Source organism: Crocuta crocuta, unplaced genomic scaffold (assembly GCF_008692635.1).
Source record: "Crocuta crocuta isolate KB4526 unplaced genomic scaffold, BGI_CrCroc_1.0 scaffold64, whole genome shotgun sequence".
Taxonomy (NCBI): domain Eukaryota; kingdom Metazoa; phylum Chordata; class Mammalia; order Carnivora; family Hyaenidae; genus Crocuta; species Crocuta crocuta.
This window is the reverse complement of record NW_027530640.1, coordinates 13674712-13699747: the sequence shown is the minus strand read 5'-3', so window position 1 is coordinate 13699747 and position 25036 is coordinate 13674712. Positions and strand designations below refer to the sequence as shown.

Genomic DNA, 25036 nt, shown 5'->3' with positions numbered 1-25036 from the left:
CATATCCTAGGCACACCCTGTGGCACGTGCCCTGGCACATGTTGGAGCCAGCCTCAGCTCTAGCACGTGTCCCAGCACGTCCTCCAGCTGCTGCCCTCCTCCCCTCCGCCCCCTCAGGAATCCCAGGCCCCATCTGCTCCACTTCTCTGCATCTTCCTCGAACATCTGGACTGCTTCTGAAATCTGGCTCCTGGCTCCATCCAGAGGGAGCTGCTGGGGGGAAGAGGAGGCTCCTGGGTCCCATTAGTCCTGAGCTGGGGCCAGGGAAGTCTCTGCCTGACCCCTCACGCCCACCCTGCATCTGCCAGAATGAATAGGCCTAGTAGGTGCTGGTCCTGGTCCGTATCTCCTGCTTTCCCTACCCCTGGGCACCCCCTCACGTGTAGGGGTTGTAACTATCCCCTTCTCTCATGTACACATAACACAACTTACACAGCCTCCCAATGTCTGCCTAAGGGCAACTCCATTCTCTTGAAAAAAACATATCATCTGAATGTATTTAACATCACTGAACTGTATACTTAAAAATGGTTAAGATGGTAAATTTACAAGTACTTTACCACAATTAAAAATTTGAAGAAAAAAAAAACCCTTTAAACCCTTATCTATTCGTTTGTTTAGCTTTGTACTCTACATATAAAGGTTCCCAGAGCATCCCAGCAAGAGCTGTACTCCAGAATTTCACGTCCCGGAGCCCAGGCTGCCCTTCCCCCTCCCATTCTTTTTGATGTGACAGTAGGGGGTCTTTGGCCCAGGGTAGCAAAATTTCTGAGTCCCAGTTCAGAGTCATCCAGCCTAGGAGGGACAGGCTGGGAATGAGCCTCATTTTGTCTGTGCCTTTTCCCCTCATTTTATCTCTTATTTCCACCTGACCAGCTCTCCTACCGTCTACAGGCAATCCAATTCTTTTGGGAGAGGGCCTTACCTATGTAGGATGCTCTCCATGGTCCTGAACCACCAGGTCTGGGGACAGAGTTGCTTCTTCATAGCTTTGAGGAGTGGGTCACTCCTAGACAACATCTCCAAGGCATACTGACCCTGGTAAGGAAGGAGATAAAAGTGGACGAGAAGGCGGTGGAAAGACAAATAGAGACAGAGAGTGTGAGACACATAAGGACAGAGAAAGGGATCACCATGAGGCTGCCAGGAGAAAAAACGTGACTGTTCCTTCTGAGGAAGGTATTCTTCTCTCTCTATACTTGGGTGTGGGTCAAGGCCCCTCCCCCACTTTATGCAAATGCCAGCTCCTGCTTGCCCCCGAAACTCTCTAGTTGTGCCATCTTCCACTTCCTTCTTTCACCCTCTGTCTCTGGCCTCTCCCTGACTTGGGGTGGCTGTGTGTTGGTGACCACTGCTAGCCCTGGCCCTAAAGGCTCAGCTGTTGCTGCTTTCTTCCTGAAAGCTTAGAGACAAGACCTCTCTCCAGACTTCTCTCATCCCCTGCTTCTCTAGGAGCAGACCCGGGAACAGAAGGCCTGCTCAGTCACCCTAAAAACATCACCCTCAATCCCGTCCTGAGAGGAGGGCTGCCTATAGCACTAGGGGAAGGGGGGGAAGGCATTTACAGACAGACTTAGCCTGGGAGCCCACGGGACAGCTCCTGGAAGGAGCTAGGGAAACAGAAAAGAGTGAAAAGTGGTTTCCTGTGAGATTATGGCTGTTATTATATATTTATTCATGTATTTTTTATTAAGGAGGAGATGTCAGCTTAATGAGCAAGAAGCCCAGCAGGCTTTGAGGGTGGAGCTGGGGGTAATGGGACACTATCCATACACACACACTCCACTCCCACCCCCCCACATGCGCACAGAGTCCCCTCTCCAGCTGCAGGGGACCTCCTCAGTGGCTTGAAGGAAAGGAAACCTTTCCTCTTCTGGCTCCCTCTCTCTCCCCACTGCACCTCTGTCTGTGCTGGAGGGTCCCCTCAGCACACATCATGCCCCTACCACATCCCCCTATCAGAACGGGACAGACTTTTCTCTCTCCTCTCCAGCCTTACCAGGCTCTGCAGATGCTAGAACCAGAGATGGAGTCTTGGAAGGGATTCTCCTTGGAGAATCCTCTTCCTGCACCTGACCTTTTAATATCCCATATACAAATCTCCCCAATTGATCCCCCCCCAAATTTTTTTACAATTGGTCAGAACCCAGTTTAGGGCCACACATGGCATCTGATTATTATGTGCATTAAATTATTTAAGGTGATGCATTCCCCCCACCCCTTTTTTTTGGGCCACTGACCTATGAAACATTCAGATCAGTTTCCCTATAGAATTTCCCTCCTTCCAGTGTCTGGTTACTTCCTTGTGCTGGTTTACTTCCTGTAAACCAGAAGTTAGATCTAAGGGCTAGAATAATTCAAGCTAAACATTTTTAACTAGAACACATGTGAGGTGATGTCATTTACTTCACTTTGCATCCTGTCAGAAGACACATAATATTAATCTTTCCACCATTAGAAACACTCAGGTAGACACCAGCTGATGACAGTTACGATTTTCTTCCCACCTTCTTTCTAGAAAATAACATTTGTGGGTTACCCTGGCTCCAAACAGATGTCGATTTCTCTATCAACCATTCTCCTGTTTTTTAATGCTTGCCCATAATCTTTGCCTTGTTATGGATTTAAATTTTTTTTCAATGTTTATTTATTTTGAGAGAGTGAGCATGGGGAAGGGGCAGAGAAAGAGTGGGACAGAGGACCCAAAGCAGGCTCTGCACTGATAGCAGAGAGCTCGATGTGGGGCTCGAACTCATGAATCGTGAGATCATGACCTGAGCAGAAGTCAAGCGTTTAACCAACTGAGCCACCCAGGCACCCCTGATTATGGATTTTTAAAGATGAGAGAACTGAGATTCAGAATGGGGAAGAAAGTCACTCAAGCTCACACAATCAATAAACTAGGAATCTGACTAGTAGTCAAGTTTTTGTCCTCTTTCCCATCATACGTAGTCAGGTGCACATTAGGTGCCTGGTACACATTTAAATGCACTAAAATCTGTGAGGAAAGGGTTTCCCTTCTTTGTAAACTTGTCTGACTAGAAATGGAAAGGTTCTTGGTGAGGCCCAACCTGCCTCCATGCCACTGACGACAGTTCATGGAAGGGCTATGTGGTAGCACTCATGAAAATTAGCTTCTTTGATCCTCCCAACAATTCAGCAAGGTATGCATTATTGTTACCATTCCCATTTAACAGATGAAGTAAAATACCAGAGAGGTAAAGTAGTTGCCTAAGGCCAAACAGCTAGTGATCAACGGAGCCAGGATTAGTTCTTCTGACTCCAGATTCTGAGCACTTTACAATCGCCCTGATCTGGCCTCTCAAGCTGGTCTTCCTCCATCCTGAGACTAAAGAGTAAAACTAGCAAGAGAGTCTCTGCCTTATGTGGGCTGACTCTGACACTACCCACAGCTCTGTAGCCATCTGTCAGCATTAACCAGGACATCAGAGGGTTCCCTGAGTCTCCTCTGCTGGCCTCATTCACAAGAAACTCTCTCCAGCCCATGAAAGTGCCGGAATCTCACCTGGTTCCTCCAGCCCCTTCACCCAGCTAATCCCTTCCACGCTTCATCCCTCCACCCCGCACTGTGCCCACCTTAGAGCTTAATGCCCTCATTAGAGTCCTTCACACTTGCACAAAAACCTACAGTTTAGGAAACACTTCCTTTTTTTCTTTGGAGTCCCACAACTATTCTGTGAAGGAGGCAGAGATTATGGGTTCCATTTTATAGATGCATATATTGAAGCTGGGTGAGGAAAGCTCTGAGCCCAGAGTTGCCTCACTCCTCCCCCAGGCAGCATTTTCAGAGAGATCTCAGCCCTCGTGCCATCTCAGGACCAACCCCAGAAAATGATACTTTGCTGCTGTTTGGAATGAAAGGCTTGTCTCAGGAGGATGCGAGGGGCAGGGCTGCGGCCTAAGCCTATCTGGGCCTGGAGCAGGGGCCATGGGGTCAGCTCTGTACCTTCTAGCCCCCTCAGGGATCAAGTCTCTGAAATGTCACCAGCACCTAGGGCATCCTGGGAAATGTCAACAAATGCTGATTTAGGTCTCTTAGCAGAGGGTGGAGACAGCCTTTCTCTGCAGAGACACCCTCCACCATTTCTCAGGAGCAGAAGCCAAAGAGCCCTTACAGTGAACCCAACCCCACCATTTTATAGATGGAGGAACTGAGACCCAGACTCACGGTGCAAGCTGGTGTTTTTTCTGTGGAAACCCTGAGGGTCACTGATGAATCTCCACTTATCCACCCTCTTCCTCATTCCCTCTTACTTTCTATCTTCCTCCAAGCCCTGGAGCCTGTACCCCTTTGAGTCAAAGCACTGATTTCCAGCAGCCAGAGGAGAAGAGGGAGGGCGTGAGGAGCTGTTCAGAGCTGTGGGCTTGGCATTAGGGACTACAGCATGGATAATAGCTTGAGCCAGCACCATGTAGGCCTCTGGCCTCCCCACACCCTCACTGCACTGACACCTGGACCAGGCTCTCCCAGGAGAGAGAAAATAAAGGTCTAGCTGAATAGCAGAGCGTGGGCTGACAGTAGCCTCTACGTGCTCTGGGAATCTGCCAACCTTTCCAGGCCCGAAGTAGCCAGCACTCCTCCCATCTCTCACCTCCTCTGTGAGAGTCCCTTGCTCCATCATTCCCGCACCCTGCCTAGGCAAGGCTGCTTCTTGCCTCAACCCAGTTAGTGCTACCAAGGCTCTGCCCATTCATTATCACCTTTACCAGTGAAAGGACCCCGCCTCCAATCTCAGGGACTCCTCCCTAGGGCCTTGGGGAGTATGGATCCCCTGTTTTCAGCTGCAGAATTCACAAACTTTTCTTTCCTGGCCCTCTCCCAGTTGTAGTAGACAGCAGGGCTGAGTCCTCTCTGTGCTGTGTCTGTCTCTGCACTGAGAATAATGAAAGGAGAGCCTGTCTGTATTTGTGCTTATCCTCTATGCCTGCCATAGCACAGGTGCACAGTCACTGAGGAAATAAATACTGAGGTCCCAGATCAGGCCTGAACTTTACTTCACAGTCTGCATTTCCACCCTGGAACACTTTGCAGTTGGTCTTCCCCATATAGGCTATAAGCTCCTTGAGAGCAGAGCTCATGTCTTTCTTTCTTTCTTTTTTAATGTTTATTTATTTTTAAGACAGAGAGAGACAGAGCATGAGTGGGGGAGGGGCAGGGAGAGGGGAACGGAATCTGAAGCAGGCTCCAGGCTCTGAGCTGTCAGCCCAGAGCCCGATGCGGGGTCTAAACTCACAAACCGTGAGATCATGACCTGAGCTGAAGTCAGATGCTTAACTGACTGAGCCACTCAGGCTCCCCAGAGATCATGTCTTTCTGATTCACTTCTACATCCTTACTGATTAACTCAGTATTTGACCCACAGTAGGCACTTAATAAATCTTCACGCATGGGAATATATAAATGGATGGATGGATGGATGGACGGACGGACGGACGGGGAGACAGATGAAGGGTGAACACACGAATGAATGATCTAGGCAGGTTATTTTTATCCTCTTATTATGATGGAGAAATAAGAGAGAGGGTGGAAACTGGAAAAGGCTTCCCAGATGTTAAATGGTAGGGTCAGGATTTTAATGCAGGGAATGCAGGCCCAGGAAGTTTGGACTGACCAAGAAGTAAGGTGACAGAGGTGGGGTGGGGAGTCAGATGGAGAAGCCTCAGGACCAAGGCCCAGGCAGAGGGAGTCTCTGCCCAGGAGGAAGGACTTCCCTGGAATTATCTTGCCACCAGGTGGAGAAGCAGGGAAGCCTAATTGGTTTTTTCAGCTCCAGGAGCTGGGTCCATAAATCATGACTCCATTTAAGACACGGGTACCTCCTCTCTGGAGACCTAGGTGTCACTTGATACACATTCCTAGTGACATGGGGAGGCTTGCAGCCTCCATATGCAGGTGCCCATGCCACCTTTGCTCAGAATAGAAGGCACCGCTCAATAGGGCCTGCCAGTCTGCTGCTGTGTGTGAGGTGTGCAGCCCCGTGGGAGGAGCAGGTGGGGGAAGGGGCCCAGGAAAGGCAGAGAGCCCAGGAAGGGGGAGAGTGGGAGAGCAGCAAAGGACCTAATAGCCTTCCTTTGGTGCAGTCAATCTCATTCACCATTTGACTGCCTACCTTGTGCCAGACACTGTGCTGGGCACTGGGACACCCGGGATGGCTCAGATGCAGGAAAAAGAGAGAGAAAGCCAGCTACAGAGATAATAATCACAACATGGGTGATAAGTGCTTGAGAGGGTTGTACAAAGTGCTCTGGGAGCTCAGAGCACCAGGCCATTAATTCTTCCCTTGGTAGAGAAAGATTTTGGAACACTTCACAGAGGAGGAGGTGTCTCGACTGGATTGGGTCTTCTCAGAAACTGGAAGAGGGAGGGAAGGGTATTTTAGGCAGGAGAGCATGTGCAAAGGCAGAGGCTATGAAAGTGGAAGCAGAAAACTTGCATATGACTGGAGCAGAAGGGAGGCAGGAGGAGAAACTGGACAGTGAGCCTTGGGCCAGCATTTGTGAGGCCATGAATGGTCCTACTAGAGAGCTTGGACTTGATCCAGTCGTGGGCAAAGGGGAGCCATTGAAGAATTTTAAGCAGGGGTGTGACAGGACTAGATTTGTGTCTTAGAAAGCCTTCTCTTGGGGGGATAGAAAGAATCAGGACTGTGGCCAAGGGGCAGAGAGAAGGGAATGGATTCTGGAGTTATTGTGTAGAAAAATGGGTAGGACATTTTCCTTCCTAGGTAATTATTTTGGACTTTCCTGCCTTTCTACCCAGGCTCCATGTTTCCCTGGGGAGGGAGCTGCTCCCTCCTTTCTCTGTGTCTGGTGCAGACTTCTGCATTCACAGAGCTGAATTACAGGGTCTGATTGACTGACAAGAACTGAGCAGTAGAACTGGCTCCCAGTGGCTGGGGAGTCCTGCTCTGAGGATGAGCTGGTGACTTCTCTCCAATTCAGTCCACAAGCCCTAGAGCTGGGTGCGGCTTAGCCCAGGCCTCTGGGGAAGGTCCATGAGGTCTTCCCCTCCCTCCCTTCTCTTCTTTTCCTTTCCTCCCTCCTCCTCCTCCCCAGAGCCCAAGCCTTCTTGCTGGGAGGCTCTCAGAGCTAGCAGAGCTGTGGATGAAATGGTTCGGTGGCTCCAGCCCAGCTGCTGCCATGGCAACCAGGCTGCCTGCCAGACCCACAGTCAGGAGCAGACCCAGCATTCCTGCTGCAGAACTACGATTCCCAGAATGCAAAGCACCTGGGGCTAGGAGAGAACCCCACTTCTTAGATGGATATCCAGTCCGAGCCTTCCAGCTGGAAAGAGGACACTTACGGGCACCACCAGAGAAACACAGCACAGAATAAGGGAACCTGGGGTGCCAGAAAGCAAAGCATACTTCTGGGGGGACGCCTGGGAACCCTTCCTTATGGTAGCCCACTGGACAGCCCAGACGGAGGCCAATGGCTACAGGAAAGTGCAAAGACTGGCAATGGGTACTAAGTTCTGGTTTTGCCACCAACCTGTGGTGTTGCTTGAAAACTGTCTTTCAAAAAGTATCTACTACTCTTGATCTCCACTAGCACTTTTGTGGTCCAGGCCCAGATGGCTGCAATGCATTACTTATTAGTCCTTTTACTTCACTCAGACTCCTCCCTTCCTACTGAAGCCTGAGTGACCTTTTCAAAATGCAATTCTGATTATATCACTGCTTCCTGTGCCTGCCCCCCTGCTGTTTAAACTCTTCAGTGTTTAAACCCTTTACTCTGAGATGAAGAAATAAATTCCTTACTTCACCTGACAAGGCCCTGCATATTTGGCTTCTGCTGCTGCCCAGCCTCCCCCTTCACCCCACAACTCCAGACCTTCTGGATTTTTAGGTCTTTGTAGAATGCATGCTCCTTCCTACCACGGGGCCTTCACACATGCTTTTCTGTCTCTCCAGAACACTCTTTCCTCTACTGTTGCTCTACACACCAATCTCCATCTCAGAGAAGTATCACCTTCTCAGAAAATTTCCCTGACCTACTTAACCCAACTTAATCCCACTTTTATGTACCCTTGTTACCACCATGGACCTCTACAAAGCACCTGTCACAGTTGCATACAGTATTTGTATGATTATTGACAACGATCTATCTCTCCATCAGATGCAGCCTCTGTGAGAGGAGGAAGAGTGCCTTTTTGCCTACTGGTGCATCTTCAGGGTCTACCATGGTGCTTGACACATAACTGATGCTCAAGAGCCATTTATTGAACAAATTGCTCTGTTCAAGCCCCAGTCTTCCTAGCTGAGTGTCCACTGCATGTCAGGTACTATGAGTGGTGGTGCCAGGGATATGGTAGTGGACAAGACACACAGGTATGGTCCCTCCTGCCAGGGAGTTCAGTCTCATGGGGAAGAAAGGCACTGAATACATAGTGACAAGAGAGCTGAGTGTTGCAAGTGGTAGAGGATGTAGAGCTGTGGTAGCACAAAGCCAGGGCATCCAGAAAGGTCCAGCAAGGAAGAGAGGTAGGAGTTATCAGATGAAAGGGATGGAAGAGCATAAAAGAGCATTGCAGGCAGAGGGAACACCATGAGTAAGGGTGCTACTGAAGCAGAAGAGAACCTGGAGTGCTTGAGGCATGAAGTAAGGTCAGAGGTTTTGAAGCATAGAATGATTGGAAGGTGGTCTTAGTTCCATCTACATGCCTTGATTTTACTAGGCAGAAGTGGCGTAGAGGGAGCTATCTTTTAAAACTGGTTGGCTCTTATCTTCTATACTTCTCACCCTGTTCTCAGGCCCAGGCAGAGGTCCAGCATGAATATTCCCAGGCTGTCCCACTGCTCAGGCACACTGTCCCTCACCTCCAAGAATCCACCGTTGTATTTCAGGTGTCCTGTGTGGGCCATACCTACGTCTAGAATGATGGGGCTGTGACATTTGGGATGTGTGTTGGGTGGGGCATGTGCTGAGATAGCAGTCAATCAATCCTGAAGCATACATTGCTGACAAATCTAGGGGAGGTCCCCTGAAGAGGCAGAGAGCCTGGCCTGGAGCTTGAGGGTGGTCTGCTCAGCTTGTTTGGGAAATGAAGCATGACTTACCAGCTGCAGAAACATCAATTGGTTAGGGAGCAGAGGCATCTGAGCACTGGGCAGGGAGGGGTCCTTCTCCTCCTCACATCTGTTGCTGTCTTCCTCTTCCTCTAGGGTCCTGGGTCAGGTGGGGGAACTGTCCCCAGAAGGCTCCCCAAAGGAAAGGGAGCTTTTCCTTTGAACTTGGGTGCTCTCAAAGAAGTAGCTTCCGGTGTGTATATAGAATGAGGTGGCAACTGCCTGGAAATAATGGATTTTAGCTTCCTCATTCTCCTTGCAGGTATTCAAACAACCACACACACACACTCACTCACTCACACTCACTCACACAGCAGCAGCAGCAGCCTAGATCCCTGGCTCTGCTGTGACCTCCCTGGAGCAGGAGCCTTCAGTTCACCCATTCCCCAGAATAGTGTTTCTCAAAATGTGAACTTCAGACCCACTGCATCAGATCACGTGGTGTACTTGTGAAGATGCAGGTTGCCAGGGGGCTCTGATGTGGTGAATCACGGACCACATTTTGAAAAGCTTTCTTTTGGAGGATACATAATTCTGTCCAAAGAACTAACTAAGCTTTCTCTTCTCCAGAAATGTCTTACCAAATCCAACCAGTGACGATATCCTTGGCATTCCCATCCTAAGTCCCTGCCAGGAGGGCAAGCCAGCTCTGGCCCTTCAGACCTTCCACCTCACATAGTCAATAAATATTTAGCAAAGACCTGCTAGGTGCTAGGTGCTGGGGTCCTGGGAAGAACATAGCAGCCCTGACTCTGGCCCTGTGGGTCTTCCAGTTTAAGGGTGAGGACAACTATTTTAAAAGCAAAAAAATAAATAAACAAAATAATAGTGGTAAGTGCTCTGAAGATGATAAAACAGAGCTATCAAAGAAAGTACCCAGGGGACCTGCTTAATTCAGAAGTTCAGGGAAGTAGGCTACCTTAGTTCTTGTGGAGAACAGCGTTCTTAAAATGAAAGAAAAAACCTTTCCTCTCTCTTTGCTATTGTTTCCCCTCCCCCCCTTGTCTTTCTTTTCTCTACCTTGGCTTGGCTCTGTTTTTCTGGTTAGACTCCCTCTTTGTCTCCTTCATTCTCTCCTCCTCTGCTTCCTCCCTCCCTCTCCTATTGCTTCCTCTTCTTCCCATCCACCTCCTGCTCTTCTGCTCCCTCCAGAGAAATGGAAGAAACCAGATCCCTCTGCCTCTCAGGCTAGCCAGCAGTAATTGAGCTGTGGGCTTGCTCAGCAGCTGGCCCTGAGACCAGGGCTGGAGGAGGTCAGAGGGGAGCAGGAGGTGGAGGAAGAGCCAGAGCGATGGGAGCAGGGAGGGGCCTAAGGAAGGAGAGGGCACTCAGAGGGGCTGGAGGTGGCTGCTGAGCCAGGTAATCTAATCATGGGGTGAGTCATAAAGATCACTCACTCCCGTGCACAGGACGGCCTAGGAAATCACATTAATTTGAAGAGGGTGTAAAATCCACGGAGAATTCCCATCTCTCCACCACACACATGAAGATAAACTGTCTTCAGCTTCCAATATGATCTTACAACAGCTTGTCAGTGACAAAACAGCCTCAAATCCTCCCATTTATCAAACGGCCAATCCTGTTAGCAGCTTAAAAGAGACATAATTACCTGCGGCCTTTTGTGTGATTCTTTATACTAACGCCGCTTCCTTCTTCCTGGCAGCGGTCCAGAACGTGAGCTCAGAATTCATTCCTGGTGGCTGGGGAGATCATCAGAGATGTTAAAGTTGGGGGACAAGAGCGGATGGTTGAGGTAGGAAGTTGTGCATTGCAGGCCGGTCCGGGCTGTGATGTGGGTTAGCACCACGGACAGAGCCAGGGCTCAGAGCCTGGGAGCAGCAGCCTGGATGGTGGGGTAAGGAGGAGCCAAGCCCAACCCGTGCAGGCAGAAGCCGGTGGGCTAGCTAGGAGCCTGGCAGGCATTTCAAGGACTAAGTTTCAGGTGCCTTTACAGAGTGGTGGAGACTCAGCCCATGGCGCATTGGCACTGGCGGTGGGGACAGGGTGTAGAACAGGCTTGGCCTGTGGATCAGTAATTTGGGGAGACTACTCCACCCTCATGAAAAGCCAGAAGTTCCCTCCCTCTTTTGACTCCAGTGTGGCTGACACATTTTGAGTTTTCATGACTTCAGACTCTGCCATGCTGCTCCTGGGGAGAAGAATAACATTCCCAGCTAACATTTACTAAATGCTCATTATGGGCCTGGTCATGTTCTAAGCACTTTGTACATGTCATCTTAATTAATATAAACCTCATGAAAATCTGTTCTATTATCCCATTTTATAGGTGAGGAACTAGAGGGTGAGTGAGGATAAGTCACATATCCAAAGTCACCCAGAATGAATTTAGACTCATGGTCTGCGAGCTGGGCTGTCCACAGGCAGTCAGTCTCTGGCCATGATAAGAGATCAGTTCTGTGGCTCTGGGTTGCTCTCTCTTCCTCTCCACACTTCTTGCTATTATTCCTCAGCCCTGTCAAGGCAGGTATCTGCTCTCACTGTTTTGGGGAGGGGGATGGGAAAGCCACATGACTGATCTTTCCCTCCATGAGAAATAAGACACCTGGAAACTGGCTTCTCTCTGGCAAGAGCTGCTCTGCAATTTCATATCTTCATTCCCCCAGCCCCTCCCTCTCTCTACTGGCCTCAGGCCCTTCACCTCTACCTATTTCAAGAGGCCGCCTCACCCTTCTCCTCCTACTGCCCACTGCCAACCACCTACTTGCTACTAGCTTTCCCCACACTCCCTTCCATTTTCCAGCAGACCCAAGGGAATCCTCTGCTGGGAGAAAACCATCAGAGTCCATTTGGAAGCCAGATAAAGAGGAAGACAGTGAGACAGACAGCAAGAGACAGACGAGAGACAGACTGAAAATGAATTCTGAAGCACTGTTGAGTTAATGATTATGGTCAAATCTTACTGAGAGATAAAGCCAGGATTAGTGATCTGGGGTTATCTTACAGAATTTCTAGAACTCAGCTTTACATCAGTTGGCTCCCTCTGCCCACCAGCCCTTCATCCTCACCCTTGTCCTTCTCTAGAACTGCCTCCCAGACCAGCATCCTTTCCCCCACCCCACCCAGCCTCAGGGCATTCATCACTTGGATGAGTGATTTATCAAAGGCTCCGACAGTGTCTGTTGGCAAAAATCGATCTGTGAAGAATGGGACCAACCCAGGGTCCCCTGTTCCCCTGAGCCCCCACCATCAATATGCCCCAGAGGGACTCCATGGCTCTAACATCAGCACTGCCCTGGCCTCACTCCAGCCTCACCCCAGCCTTGTTTGGGTCTCTGAGTCCCTTTCTGTTCTTAGAGAAAAGGGAGAAAGGGAAGGGAGAGAGAGGTGAATTAGTGTCTTCTCTTAGATGTTTATTTTGTTGTTTTTAAGTGAGAAAGTCCCAGCTCTATTAAAAGCAATCAATAGTTGGCCCAAGAGAAGCTTCCCTTCTCTGAGACATTTGAAATCTGGTCAAATCATTTTGCCCCAATACAAAGTAATTTATCAATTTCAAAACCCTTCTAATCAGTAGAGACTATGGAGTTCCCACTCCTGCCATCTTCAGCTGCAGTGTGTGCATGCACATACACACACACACACACACACACACACACACACAGTGCACAAACTCCTCTATTCTCTCCACAACCCCCCCCTCCTTCCTCCCTCCCACCGCCCAGGGACTACAGACTGTCTTCCCCCTCAGTTCAGCTTCCAGGCTGGGTGCCATGCTCAGTGTCTCCAGCCCAGCCTGTGTGCTTCTGGTCCAGAGAGGCTGTAGGCCCCTGCGGGTCTGCTATGCCTAGCCCTGGGGAGCTGGAGATGGGCATGCACCCAGCCACAGAGGACTGCTGAGCGCACTCCTCTTCATCCAGGTAAAAAGCCAAGTTAGGGGATTTCTGTTCACAAACAGAGCCCAGAACTGGAGCCAGTGGGCTTGAAGGGGCTCAGGGCCACCAAAATTATCCCCTAGGACCTTGGCTCTGGTCTCCAAGGGGCAAGCGGGATCAGCTGTCTGGAGAGGGGTTTGCTGGCTGAACCCGGGGATGATGTCACAACACTCTCCTGCCTCTGAAGGTGCTATTTTTGCCCTCGAGGACAGCCTGTGTCTAAAGGGAGAATGCGACAGCAGTGAAATCACCTTGCAACTCACCCTCACGCTCCTGGGGAAGAGCGGCTAGAGCCTTTGCCACTCCATTAGATTGGATTCTCGGCAGGTCTTTTCTGGCCACCAGTTGCAGTGGCCAGATAGGCCACTGACCTTTGGGGAGGGGCAACATACTGAATGGCTGATTCCAATGCTCTCCCTATAATGGACTCTGCTCACTGTTCCTCAGAGAGCGACTGAGGAAATTGACTCAGCGAGCCAGGGGCCTGCCCCACAGGGGAACTCAGCAGCACAGATGGTACATAAGCTTTCTGAGACCTCTATCACAGAACACTCAAGCCAGAGGCCCTACCCTGACCTTCAAGGCTCTCCATCAGGCCTAACTGAAAACCTTCAACAGACCTATAATAGCATGCCTAGGACTCTGTAAATATGTGTGCAGTCAACGAATGTGTGGAACTCTGTGTAGTTCTGTCCCTACCTTGTGCCTCCTTTCCCCAAATCTATCCCAGTTCTTCTAGAGCTAGGCCCAAAGGTTTTGCATCTCTTTGGAGCCCTCATAGTTCCTCACCTAGGGATCCGTACCAAGTAATATTAAACTAGAGTGAGCACAATGCCTATGGTTTACGAGGCATTTTAATATTAACGGCCTATTCTGCAATAATGCTGGGGGGTAGCTATTATCTTGTTTTATAAGGAAAGAACCCAAGGATCTGTAGGGACCAAAGGCAGGCTGCCCCAAATGTACTACTTTGGCATACTAACTATTCAAAATAAAAGTTACTTACAAGATAGACAGTGCAGGAAGAACACCCAGACCCTCCTCAGTCTCTCTGAAAGCAAGAAATACTTCTCCCATGTGAAAGGTACCCTCTTTATAGAGGTAAGGAGACATCCTTACTACCAGAGATGTGAAATTTAGAGCCAAGAAGACTATATAAACAACTTTTGTTACTTATTACCAATTTACTAGCACAGACCAGATTCTGATGAGAGTTCGTTACCAAATTTGCCTTTTCTCTTTTTTAACATTTATTCATTTTTGAGAGACAGAGAGACAGACCGTAAGTGGTGGAGGGGCAGAGAGAGAGGAAGACACATAATCCGAAGCAGGCTCCAGGCTCCAAGCTGTGAGCACGGAACCTGATGTGGGGCTCAAACTCACAAACCACAAGATTATGACCTGAGCCAAAGTCGGACACTCAACTGACGAGCGACCCAGGTGTCCCTCAGTTTTCTTTTTCCTAGCAATTCCTCACAAATGCATTGTTTCCTTGTCTAAAAAATATAAAAACTGCCTGCCTCGGTTATTTCTTTAGGTCTCAAATTCATTATTGGGCCTCCCTGCACATGTAATAAGAGTTTGGTTTTTCCTCCTCCTAAAACGTCTCTTGTAAATTTAATCCTTAGTTCAGCTGGAAGACCTTGAGGGCAGAGGAAGGATTTTTCCTTCCTTTTACTTCAATGAGGTGAAGTCATTTGTCCCAAACCACACTGAAAGTAAGTGATAAACCTGGGATGTCAATCCAAGTTCTCTGAATCCAGATCCTAAAATCTTCCACATCATTCATTCATTCATCACCATGCAAATGTGGAGCATCCTTCTTATGGCAAGCATTAAGCTTTTTCTTTATGGCAATCTAAAACCAAGTGACATTATCCCTTTTCCTTAGATTGGGAAATGAGAGACTCCAGGGTGAAGTGATTTGCCCAAGGTAAGACAGTAAATAGGAAATGGAAGTAGATTAAACCCAGGCCTTCTGATCTTAAATCTGGAGTCTTCCCCATTGCACCACACTGCACATTCATCAAGGGCTTGCTATATGCCAAACACTATCCCACAGTCTTTACATATAACATGCTTCTGTTAGTATTCTCTTCTCTATGTGAAGAAAATAAAACTTTGAAAATTCCAGTATCTAGAGACCAAAATGGGATTTGAACCCTGTTTCTCTGATTCTAGAATCTGAACTCTAGGTTGTACTGGCTTATCGATGATGATAAAAGCACTCATCACACATCCAAATAACTGATGTTTATTGAGTGACTGTTAACTATAGGTATAAGGTTCATACCACAGCTAGGAAGAAATGCTCTAAACTCTGGACTTCCAGGCTGGTATCTGGCTCCTTGTTCACATTATCTCTCACAACCCCCTCCGTACCTAAGAATAACTGCCTACATTTCCTGAGCATGCACTTCATGTCAAACACTGGGCAGGGCTCCTTATGTGCACTCTCTTTGGATCTACATCATAGATATAATTTTCCTCATTTGAAGGGTGTGGAAACCAAAGCTCAGAGAGATTCAACCACTTGTACCTAGCCACACAGCCCATCAAAGAGATATCAGTGTAGAGATGCCATCTTGCTCTTCCATCTTGCAAACCATTTGGGGACAGCTCTCCAGTCCTAGCTTGCCACTATGACTCTACATGGGGATTATAAATGTCATTTCCCCAGAGGTTTGGGAAGAAGGTAGGAATATGGCACCAAGGGCCACTGCAGCTGGAGGGAGTCTCCAATGCTAGAGAGAGTAGAAAGGCACATAGAGCCAAGACTAAACCCTGCTGGGAGAAGTATGGTGACTGACACTTATTAAGGAAGTGACTGAGAGAGCAGCTGACTTCGGGGAAACTATAGTGCCCATTACTGGCTTAGATCCCCCAATCCCACTCCTCTAAAGCTGAGGACTGCCCAAACCTCCTCCGGAAGGGGCCGTTCCTCCACACAGAGAATGGCTGCAACACCAACCAGCTCCAGCCTCGCCCCGATCGCTTCCCACATTGATGGATGAAAGTGCCTCTGCAAATTGGAAAAATAACTAATGTGCTACTCCCAAACCCTGCTGCCTGTGAGTGGAGGGGGGCTTTCTGGGTTAGCCCAGGAACGGGGAGGAATCAATCCCCTGAATAACAACCCAAAGCAGCAGCAGGGAGAGGCTCCCAGCCTGGTGGGGGTGGAATTACATTTCCTACAGGGTATTCTCGGTGTCGCCTCTCATCACCATAATATTTACATCAAATGCAAAAGGCCTCTTTGGAATAAAACCCTGAGGTTGTAAATGCCAAATCCAAGAATGTCAGTGAATGCAAAAGATCAGGTTCTTTGAGCAAGCAGTCTCTCCCTCCCTGCCAGACAATGCCTGCCACAACCCCCTGGGGTGACCGGTGGGCTCCTGAGCAGCCCTGAACCTAGGCCAAGATAAGGAAAGGCTGGGATCACGCAGGGAGCTTAAGGGTGCCCAGATCTAGTCCAGAGATGGCAGGCAGCCTCGTGTCTCCTATCTGGCTTCATGCAAAGTCTGAGAAAATGTGTTTACACATACTTTCTGTGCAGAAAGGCAGCCCAAGTCATCTCCATGGACAGACAGATAGGTGGACTCTCTTCTATGGAGGGAGCCTCAGGGATCAGTATGCAACCCAGTGTCATAGTTTGCAACCCAGTGGCCAAGTTCTCTTCCTGATGGGTCCCATTGCTCCTCTAGCTTTCCCCTTGGGGCCCAGGAAAGCTTTTCTGAGGTCATTTGTACATCAAACATTTATTGAGCACTTACTAAGCACCAGGCCCTGGGGATACAATGGTGAAAGGAAGGAGCTTCTATTCTAGTGGATAACACACAAGGAGGAAGTTAACATACAAATAACTTCAGATGCTAAGTGCTGTAAAGAAAAGAAAGTGAAATGAAGGGACAGAGAGGGAAGGAGAAAGGCCACGGCTGCCCGGGTAGTCAGGGAAGGCCTCTCAATGAAGGAAGGTGGCATCTGACCTGAAGAATGAGAAAGAGCCACCCCATGAAGATCTGGAGAGAAAGTGTTCCAAACTGGGGAAAAGCAAGTGTAAGAGCTTTGAGAGGAGAGTGAGCACATGCACTAGAGGAACAGCAAGAGGCCTGACGTTGCTGGGGGGCAGAGGGGAGGTCAGAGGTGCTGGTCTTGCCAGCGGTGGAAGGGAGAAGGATTTCATGCAGAAGGCACTGGGAAGCCGTGAGAGTGATTTAGGCAGGGGACGGCACTGTGTGATTTACATTTTTAAGTCCTGCTCAGATAAGAAAATCTTGGTCGAGTTCTGGTTTCACAACTTATTCACTGTGTGATCTTGGGCCAAGTTCCTGCATTATTAAACCTTAGTTTCCTTAAGAACTTCCCGGGGAGTTAGAGGGTGACATGAGCTAACATGCACCGTATGTCTAGTTCAGGACCTGGCGTCAGTAGGTGCACAATTAATGTCCCACATTGAGCCTCTCCCACTCTGTCTTTCCTCTGAGCGCTAGCCTGGGCCCCATCTCTCTGCAGCTGTCCACACTATGTGCATCGAGAGCTTAGTGGGGTCCCACCCCTTGGGTAACAAGAGATGAGACTGCACAGGGACGCTCTAGGGGCCACATGCTGCCAGTGGAGTGGCCAGGATGCGTGGGCACGTTTGCATGCAGAACCTCTGCATTTCCATGTCATTTGCTGCACCAGTCGGACAGGCACAACGTCCAGGAGAAAGGTCATCAGTGCCACCTGAGGATGTGTTGCTCTACACTCATCTGCAATCCCCCCTTCCCCAAGTCCTTTGTGCCTCATCTTTGACTCCAGTAGTTGCCTGAGGAGGAATGAGAAAAAGCAACTTGTGGGAGCAACTGGAGGGAGCAAATGATAAAGGGCTTTGTCAGGCGGTTTGGAGACTAAGCCAGGGCTGAGAGCGGAAGGGGTGACCCCCTCTCCTCCCTGGAGCTGGGCTTACACTGCATCCAACTCCAAAGTGGAGAGGGAGTGGCAGCGCTGAGAGAGAATCCCCCAGCAGCTGCCTGGGTACTCACTTGTCTACCTGACTATCCTCCAGGGACAGGGCGCTTCTCTTCCTTCCCTCCCTCCCTGCACTGGGCTCCACAGAAAAGATGTGATGAGGTTAATTAATTGCTTATGGAAAGTTCTTTAGAAAGAGCAGAAGGAGCAAGGGAGCCATTATGTCTGGGAGTCATAGGGTTCTCGACACAGTATTAGCAGTGAAGCCCTGTTGGCAACAGTAGAGGTTGGGGGATGGTGGGGGACAGCAGAGTGGGGGTGGTGACAGCGGCTAAGGGCAGGCACAGAAAGATCATGGGGCAGCACAGGAAGAGGGACATGGGAAAGGTCTCAGAGCCTCAGATAAGTCTCCAATCCAGTAATGTTTGGGGAGCCCACAGGAGGAGGAGTTTGGTTGGGCAGGGATGTGTGGGGGTCAGGCACTATTACCTGAAGCTCCCAAAGTTAAATGTTCTTTGTCTTGTCAATTCCTTACAAATTTATTGTCCCTTTGTGTAAAAAGAATAAAAACCAGGGACGCCTGGGGGGCTCAGGCATTTAAGCAACCGACTTATGCTCAGGTCATGATTTTGAGGTCCGTCAGTTCAGGCCCTGTGCTGAGCTCTGTGCTGACAGCTCAGAGCCTGGAGCCTGCTTCAGATTCTGTGTGTGTGTGTGTGTGTCTGTCTGTCTCTCTCTCTCTCTCTGCCCCTATCCCACTCACTGCCTCCCTCTCTGTCTCTCTCTCTCTCAAAAAATAAACATTAAAGGGTTTTTGTTTTTTTTTAAGTATAAACACTGCCTGCCTTGGTCATTTCTTTAGGTCTCAAATTCATTATTGGGCCTTACTAACACATTATAAAAGTCTGGGGTTTTTTCTCCTGTGAATGTGTCTCATGTAAATTTAACTCTTAGTCCAGCTGGAGGACGTTGAGGGCAGAAAAAGAATTTTTCCCTTCAGGCAGCAAGGCTCAGGTTGAATCTGCCCAGGGCGCGGTGCAAGGAGGAGAGAAACACAACCCAAGTAACAGGTGCATCCGGCCTCTCTTCCCACCAGCTGAGCCTGAGGCCAGGAGGCGGCCACTATGCCTTCACTCCACCCCCAGCCCTGAGCTTTGGGAGATCCTCTTCCCTCCCTCTTATAGGGATCAGCATACTTCATTATCCAGGAGAGGCCCCTCCTTCTGCCCATTCAGCTTCTCAGAAGCTCGTGTAGCCCCAACAAGTCCCCCAGTGATATCTTCAATTCCACACGTAGGACCACTAGATTCTGCATCTCCACCATACCCAGAGGCATAACATACAGTGGGCTGGCAACAGGCAGAGAAAGCTAATGCTGCAGGAACGCAGAGGGTCCTGACTGAGGTTCTGAACAGCTCCAATTCCTTCAACAGAATCTTCACAGCTTTCCCGGGGCACCCTTTCCTCCCATTCCCACCCACACCGCCATCCTGCAGCATCTTCAAGGCTTCATTCTGAATGTGAACCATGTAAGGGTCGGTGAGTTAGGGAGCTTAGGTTACAAGCTTCTCTCAGAAAGCACCAGCCTCCACCCCTCCTATCCTGTCCTTAACACTGGCTCTGTCTGTTCTACCGGTCCTGTCAAGGACAGCCCCCCCTGCAATCTGACCATGGCAGCAGCTGGCAGGGCCCGGGGCTGCACTTGACATCCTGATCCAACCATATTCTCGGAGAGGAAGCAGGTTGAGAGTTCCGCATGCTTGCACACACCTGCACATACCATGCACACACTCACTCCCTCAATGTCAGCCTAGACTAGAGAATTGGTTCTTACATTTCCTGGGTCACAGACCCTCTGTCCATGATGAAAGCCACACACCCTCTCCCCCAGAAGATACATACATATATATTTTGCATATCCTATCAGGGAGTCCTGGTATAAGGGTGGCCCTTCCTCTGATTCCTCCCCTCAGTGGCAATCCTTGTCCAGGGCTTGGGGTTCCCCTAAGAAGATATTTTCCAGACAAGTGGGGATTTGGCCAAATCTCTGGATGCCCTTTTACTGGCTGAGTTTTGGGGACTCCCTTGGAGCAGTGCCAGTGGGGTTGGGCTTAGGGGCAAGAGGAATCTGTACCATCTCCAAGGAGACCTCCAGCTCTCAAACTTGAGGGACTCTGCAGTTCTTTTTTTTTTTTTTAATATTTTTTATTTATTTCTAGGAGAGAGAGAGAGAGACAGCGTGAGCAGGGGAGGGTCAGAGAGAGAGTGAGTCACAGACTCAAACAGGCTCCAGGCTCTGAGCCGGCAGGCAGCACAGAGCCCAATGCGGGGCTCGAACCCACAAACCGCAAGATCATGACCTAAGGGAAAGTCGGACGCTTAACCGACTAAGCCACCCAGGCGCCCCTGGACTCTGTAGTTCTGTCCACACATGCCTCCTGCCCACCAAGGCAGCCCAGGCATCGTTCTCCCTGCATGGTCTTCTTTAACCAGCACGGGTGAGCTCTAAGCTCCCAGTGTCTACCTGAGTCATCACACAGTCTGACCAGGATTTTGCCATCTACAGTGAGCACCCACCACGTAGACAAGGAATTGGGCTCTGCCTGGCTCCACAACTTCCTTAGATTGGGCACAAACCCACTGCTTTGGGTACAGTGCACACCTGCAGACCACATACGTGCACTGGCATGCAAAGTACACACACACACAGATCAAGACACGCACAAACTATGCGAGAGCATGTAGAAACACACAAATCATAAAAACAAGATGAAACATGCAAAACTCCAAAAAGCATATACATGAATACACAAACTGTTCACATACACACAGCCATGTCATGCAAACACATGTTCACGTTCTAACATGTAACTTCCATTCCCACCTCCTAGAGACTATTCTGACTCTATTCAACTTTCTCTTTCTCTCTGCTGTGCTCCCTCTGTATTCTGTTCACTGTGACAGAGTCACTCTTCCCTCCTTTTCCTCACCTGGAAGATCTGTATTAGGAAGCCTCTGTATTAGGACTTTCCTAGGCCTGCCATGACAAAGTGCCACAAACTGGGTGCTTTATAACAACAAAAATGTAGTCTCTCAACAGTTCTGGAGGCCAGAAGTCCAAAATCAGGGTGTCAGCAGGATTGAGTCCTTTTGGGGACTCAGAGAGAAAATCTGTTCCATGACTCTATTCGCTTCTGGAGGTTGCAACCTTTGACATTCCCTTGTAGACACATCACCCCAATCTCTGCTGCTGTAGTCACATGGCCCTCTTCTCATGTATGTGTCCAAATTTCCCTCTTTTTATAAGAACACTAGTCATTGAAATTAGGGCCCACCCTAATCCAGTATGACCTCATTTTAACTTGATCATGTCAGCAAAGACTCTGTTCCCAAGAAGGTCATGTTCACAGGAAATGGGGATTAGGACTTGAATATATCTTTTTTAAAAATTCGTTTTGTTGTGGGGCGCCTGGGTGGCTTAGTCGGTTGAGCGTCTGACTTTCGCTTAGGTCATGATCTCGCGGTTCGTGGGTTCGAGCCCCGCGTCGGGCTCTGTGCTGACTGCCAACTCAGAGCCTGGAGCCTGTTTCGGAGTCTGTGCCTACCTCTCTCTCTGACCCTCCCCTGCTCACGCTGTTTGTCTCTCTCCCAGAAATAAATAAAAAATATTTTTAAAAAATTCGTTTTGTTGTATTTTTATCATTTTCTAGTCCAGTTACTTTAAAAAAAAATTTTTTTTATGTTTTATTTATTTCTGAGAGAGAGAGGGACAGCGTGAGCAGGGGAGGGTCAGAGAGAGGGAGACACAGAATCCGAAACAGGCTCCAGGCTCTGAGCTAGCTGTCAGCACAGAGCCCGACACGGGCCTTGAACCCACAAACCATGAGTTCATGACCTCAGCCAAAGTTGGACGCTTAACTGACTGAGCCACCCAGGTGCCCCTTGAATATATCTTTTGGGTGGACACAATTCAGTCATCAACAGTCTCTTGGCCAAATATTTCCTCATCTTTTTTCTTTTTAAAGATTTTACTTTTAAGTAATCTCTGCACCTAACACAGCTCTAACCCACAACCCTGAGATTAAGAGTCTCATGTTCCCTGAGCCAGCCTGGTGCCTCCCAGTTTTTCTTTTTTCTATGAGTCCTTCCTTGACCTTCTCCCTGGACTGGCTAAAGTGAGCACTCCTACCATGTGCCCCACCACCACCCCCAACACTTAGCTCATATTATCGTTATTGCTTTTTAATGGTCTCTCTTCCCAGCTCTGAGGGGCTGGGCAGTCTATTCCTTTACTTACCATTGTAAGTCTAGCACTTGGGACAGTGCCCAGTTGTGACAAGGTCTCAATAAACGCTTGTTGAATGAATTAAACCACTTATAAACACGGTACAAACATGTTAATCATATTCACATGCTTAAAGGCATACTGTACATGTGTGTATATATATGTAAATCGAGCATATGTGCAGATACATGAAAACTATATACCCATACAAATTCAGGCCTTGAACACAGTCCAGAAAGTTCTAATTAGTCAACCAATAATGGCTGAGTTCCAAAAAAGTCCAACCCTTCTTTCAGTGCACTGGGAGAGGCAAAAAAGGGACACCAATGGTCTCCTGTCCTCAAGAGACTGACAGACTAATTGGAAAAACAAAACTAATATATGATGAGAGATACTATAGTATTTCTGTCTATTTTGTGAGCTATGAAGGCTCAGAGGAAGGAGCTCCGTGGGCTAGAGTTATCAAGAGAGGCTCCCTGGGGGAGGTAAAGGTTGAGCTTGGCTTTCCTGTGTGGGTAGGCTTTAGACATAATGGAGAGAGAGGAGAGGGAATAACATGTGTAAAGGACCAGGGGCCCCTTCATGGGACCAATCTGAAGGGAGAAACCCATGCTAGTAGCTGGAGTATTGAGGGAGATCCAGATACCAAGGCTACCAATGACAGACTAAGGATCTCCAGTTTATCATGGCACCAGATAGTTAAGTTTCTTCTTGTCAGGTGCAGGGAGTAATTCCTCCAGAGTCCTGTGACCTGGGCTTCAAGGGGCTGGGGGCCAGGCAGAGATCTGCTAACTGTGTACCTCAAGCCATGAGAACATGGGGGCAGTCCCTGGCAGGGCTCCTCTCTTCCCTCAGAAGCTGTGGCAGGCAGCAGCACATGCTGGAAGAACAGGGTCAAGCTGAATGACTGGTCCCTCCACCCACTCCTTCTCTGGGAGAGGTAAGTGACAAGCTGGCAGAAAGCTTCAGTGATACCTTTGTTGGCAAAGCAGCCCCTGTCAGCCACCAGTGACAGGGTGGGGGCGGGTGGCCAAGGTGTAGACAGAAAGTCTCACAAAGCTCCCTCCCAGGCCCTGAGCCCTGACACCAAAAGTCTCCTAAGGGACGGACCATGCAGTAATGAGGAGCCACTCAGCAAGGAAGAGGGGCCACTGTGCCTGCCCTCACCAGGAAGGGTGGAGAGATAGTGAGGTCTTTCTTTTGGTACTGGAAGAAATGATAGTTCTCTCAAGCTGCAGAACAGAGAAGAGCTGAGCCTGGAGCTTGAGAAGCAAATAGAAGGCTTCTATTACATGACAGGCCTCCTCTCTCACCCTGAAATTGTCCATTTCTTAGGGACAGGGAACCAGAAGTGGTAGTTGTCATGGGAAGACAGAGAAGCCACTAAGAAAAAAGTGGAGACTGCCAGGAAGAGGAGAGGAGCTAGCATTTCAAAAATGGAAAATCTGGTCTGAGCACCTTTTTACTGTAGACACTCTGCCCCTGTCCCTTCATGTGCTGCTCATAAAGACCCCCACTGGTGAGGAGAAAAGAGTAAGCAAGCTCTGTGTTTGGAAGGTGAAATGATTTTCTTGAACCTGCAGGATAGGGTTCTAGAAAACTATTCCCCAGGTAGATCTGGGTCAGTCACTGGAGAGCATCTGGGCAACCAGGTGGAGCTGGAGCCAGAGGCCAGGGAAGGGGTGAACATTCACGGGCCTCTAGGCGTCATCTGTGGCCACTTGCTCTGCAGTGACACTGGACACAGCCCTCACAAAGGAAACAAGAGCACAGTAGGTAGAATCTGAGGCCAACATTCTGGGCAAAGCAAGCCCAGGGTGGTTGCAGGTGGTGCAGGGTGTGTATAACCCTAGATAGCTAAGCTCCTAGAGGCCCCCCAGAGTCCTTCACAAGCCTAGAAATGTCAGAGCCCACTAGAGACCTTCTTCTCCTCTCTACAGAACCAGTTTCCCAAGTCGTAGCCTGGAAGGTGAGATTGGTGGGGATGGGGTGAAGGGTGTCCTAAATGTTACCTTCTCTCTCTTTCTTTTCCTGGCCCAGACCGCCCTGCCCTCATGGCTGCTGGGCCCCCGAGCCTCTGTGAAAACCCATTTCCTCTCCATTCAATGATACAGTCCCTCCCTCAGGCTCTGACTTCTGTCCCACATCCTGAACATTTCTAGGCCAAAACCTCTAGCCACCAGGATCACAGAAGCCTGCTGGCCCGGCAGCTCCAAGCAGGGAGGAACGCTAATTGGCATTAACAGAGGCCAGGCCGGCAGCTCACAAAAGATCCTCTCTTCCTGACCAGAGCCATGCCTGGGGCACAGCCAGCTTCTGGTGTCTGCTCATGGGGGGAGGGGATCCTTTGGATGGTGGCAAACAAAGAGAAGGGGGTGCCCCACTGGGGACTCTCCTGCTGGTGCTCACATACACTCAGCAAGAACCTGGCCTTTCTTGCTGTCCCGCAACACAACTCCTCAGGTAGCGCAGAGCAACTTTGTCCCCTTGAAGCCCACCCTATGTGCTCTTTCTAATCTGATCTCACCTGGAACAAAAAAGCTCTGAGGTCAGACTGCCTGCATTGATATTCCAACACCACACTTAATATGTGTGACTTAGACCAAAAAATGGTGCCTCTGTTTTCTTGTCTGTGAAAAGGGAATAATACTACCTTCCTCGCTGGATTGTCATGAAGATTAAATGCTATCCTAGCATGGTCCCCAGCATGTAGTAAGTACTCACTCAATAAATGGTAATTTCAGTCACATGATTATGAATATGATTAAAATTTCTTGGACTCAGGGGCGCCTGGGTGGCTTAGTCGGTTGAGCGTCTGACTT

The 25036-nt window shown here is 49.2% G+C and overlaps 1 long non-coding RNA gene across 3 annotated transcripts in view; it reads right to left on the bottom strand.

Annotated features, from left to right (window-relative positions):
- LOC144235283 (uncharacterized) overlaps positions 1 to 25036 on the bottom strand; it is a 95404-nt gene that overhangs the window by 25442 nt on the left and 44926 nt on the right. For 2 of the 3 annotated variants that reach the window (XR_013336173.1, XR_013336175.1), the window contains exons 3-5: positions 10699 to 10789; positions 9081 to 9311; positions 932 to 1038 (exon numbers count right to left, since the gene is read on the bottom strand). This is a non-coding gene — a long non-coding RNA (uncharacterized LOC144235283). Of the gene's footprint in view, positions 1 to 931; positions 1039 to 9080; positions 9312 to 10698; positions 10790 to 25036 lie in introns of those variants that run through there. The other variant, XR_013336174.1, reaches the window with a different exon arrangement.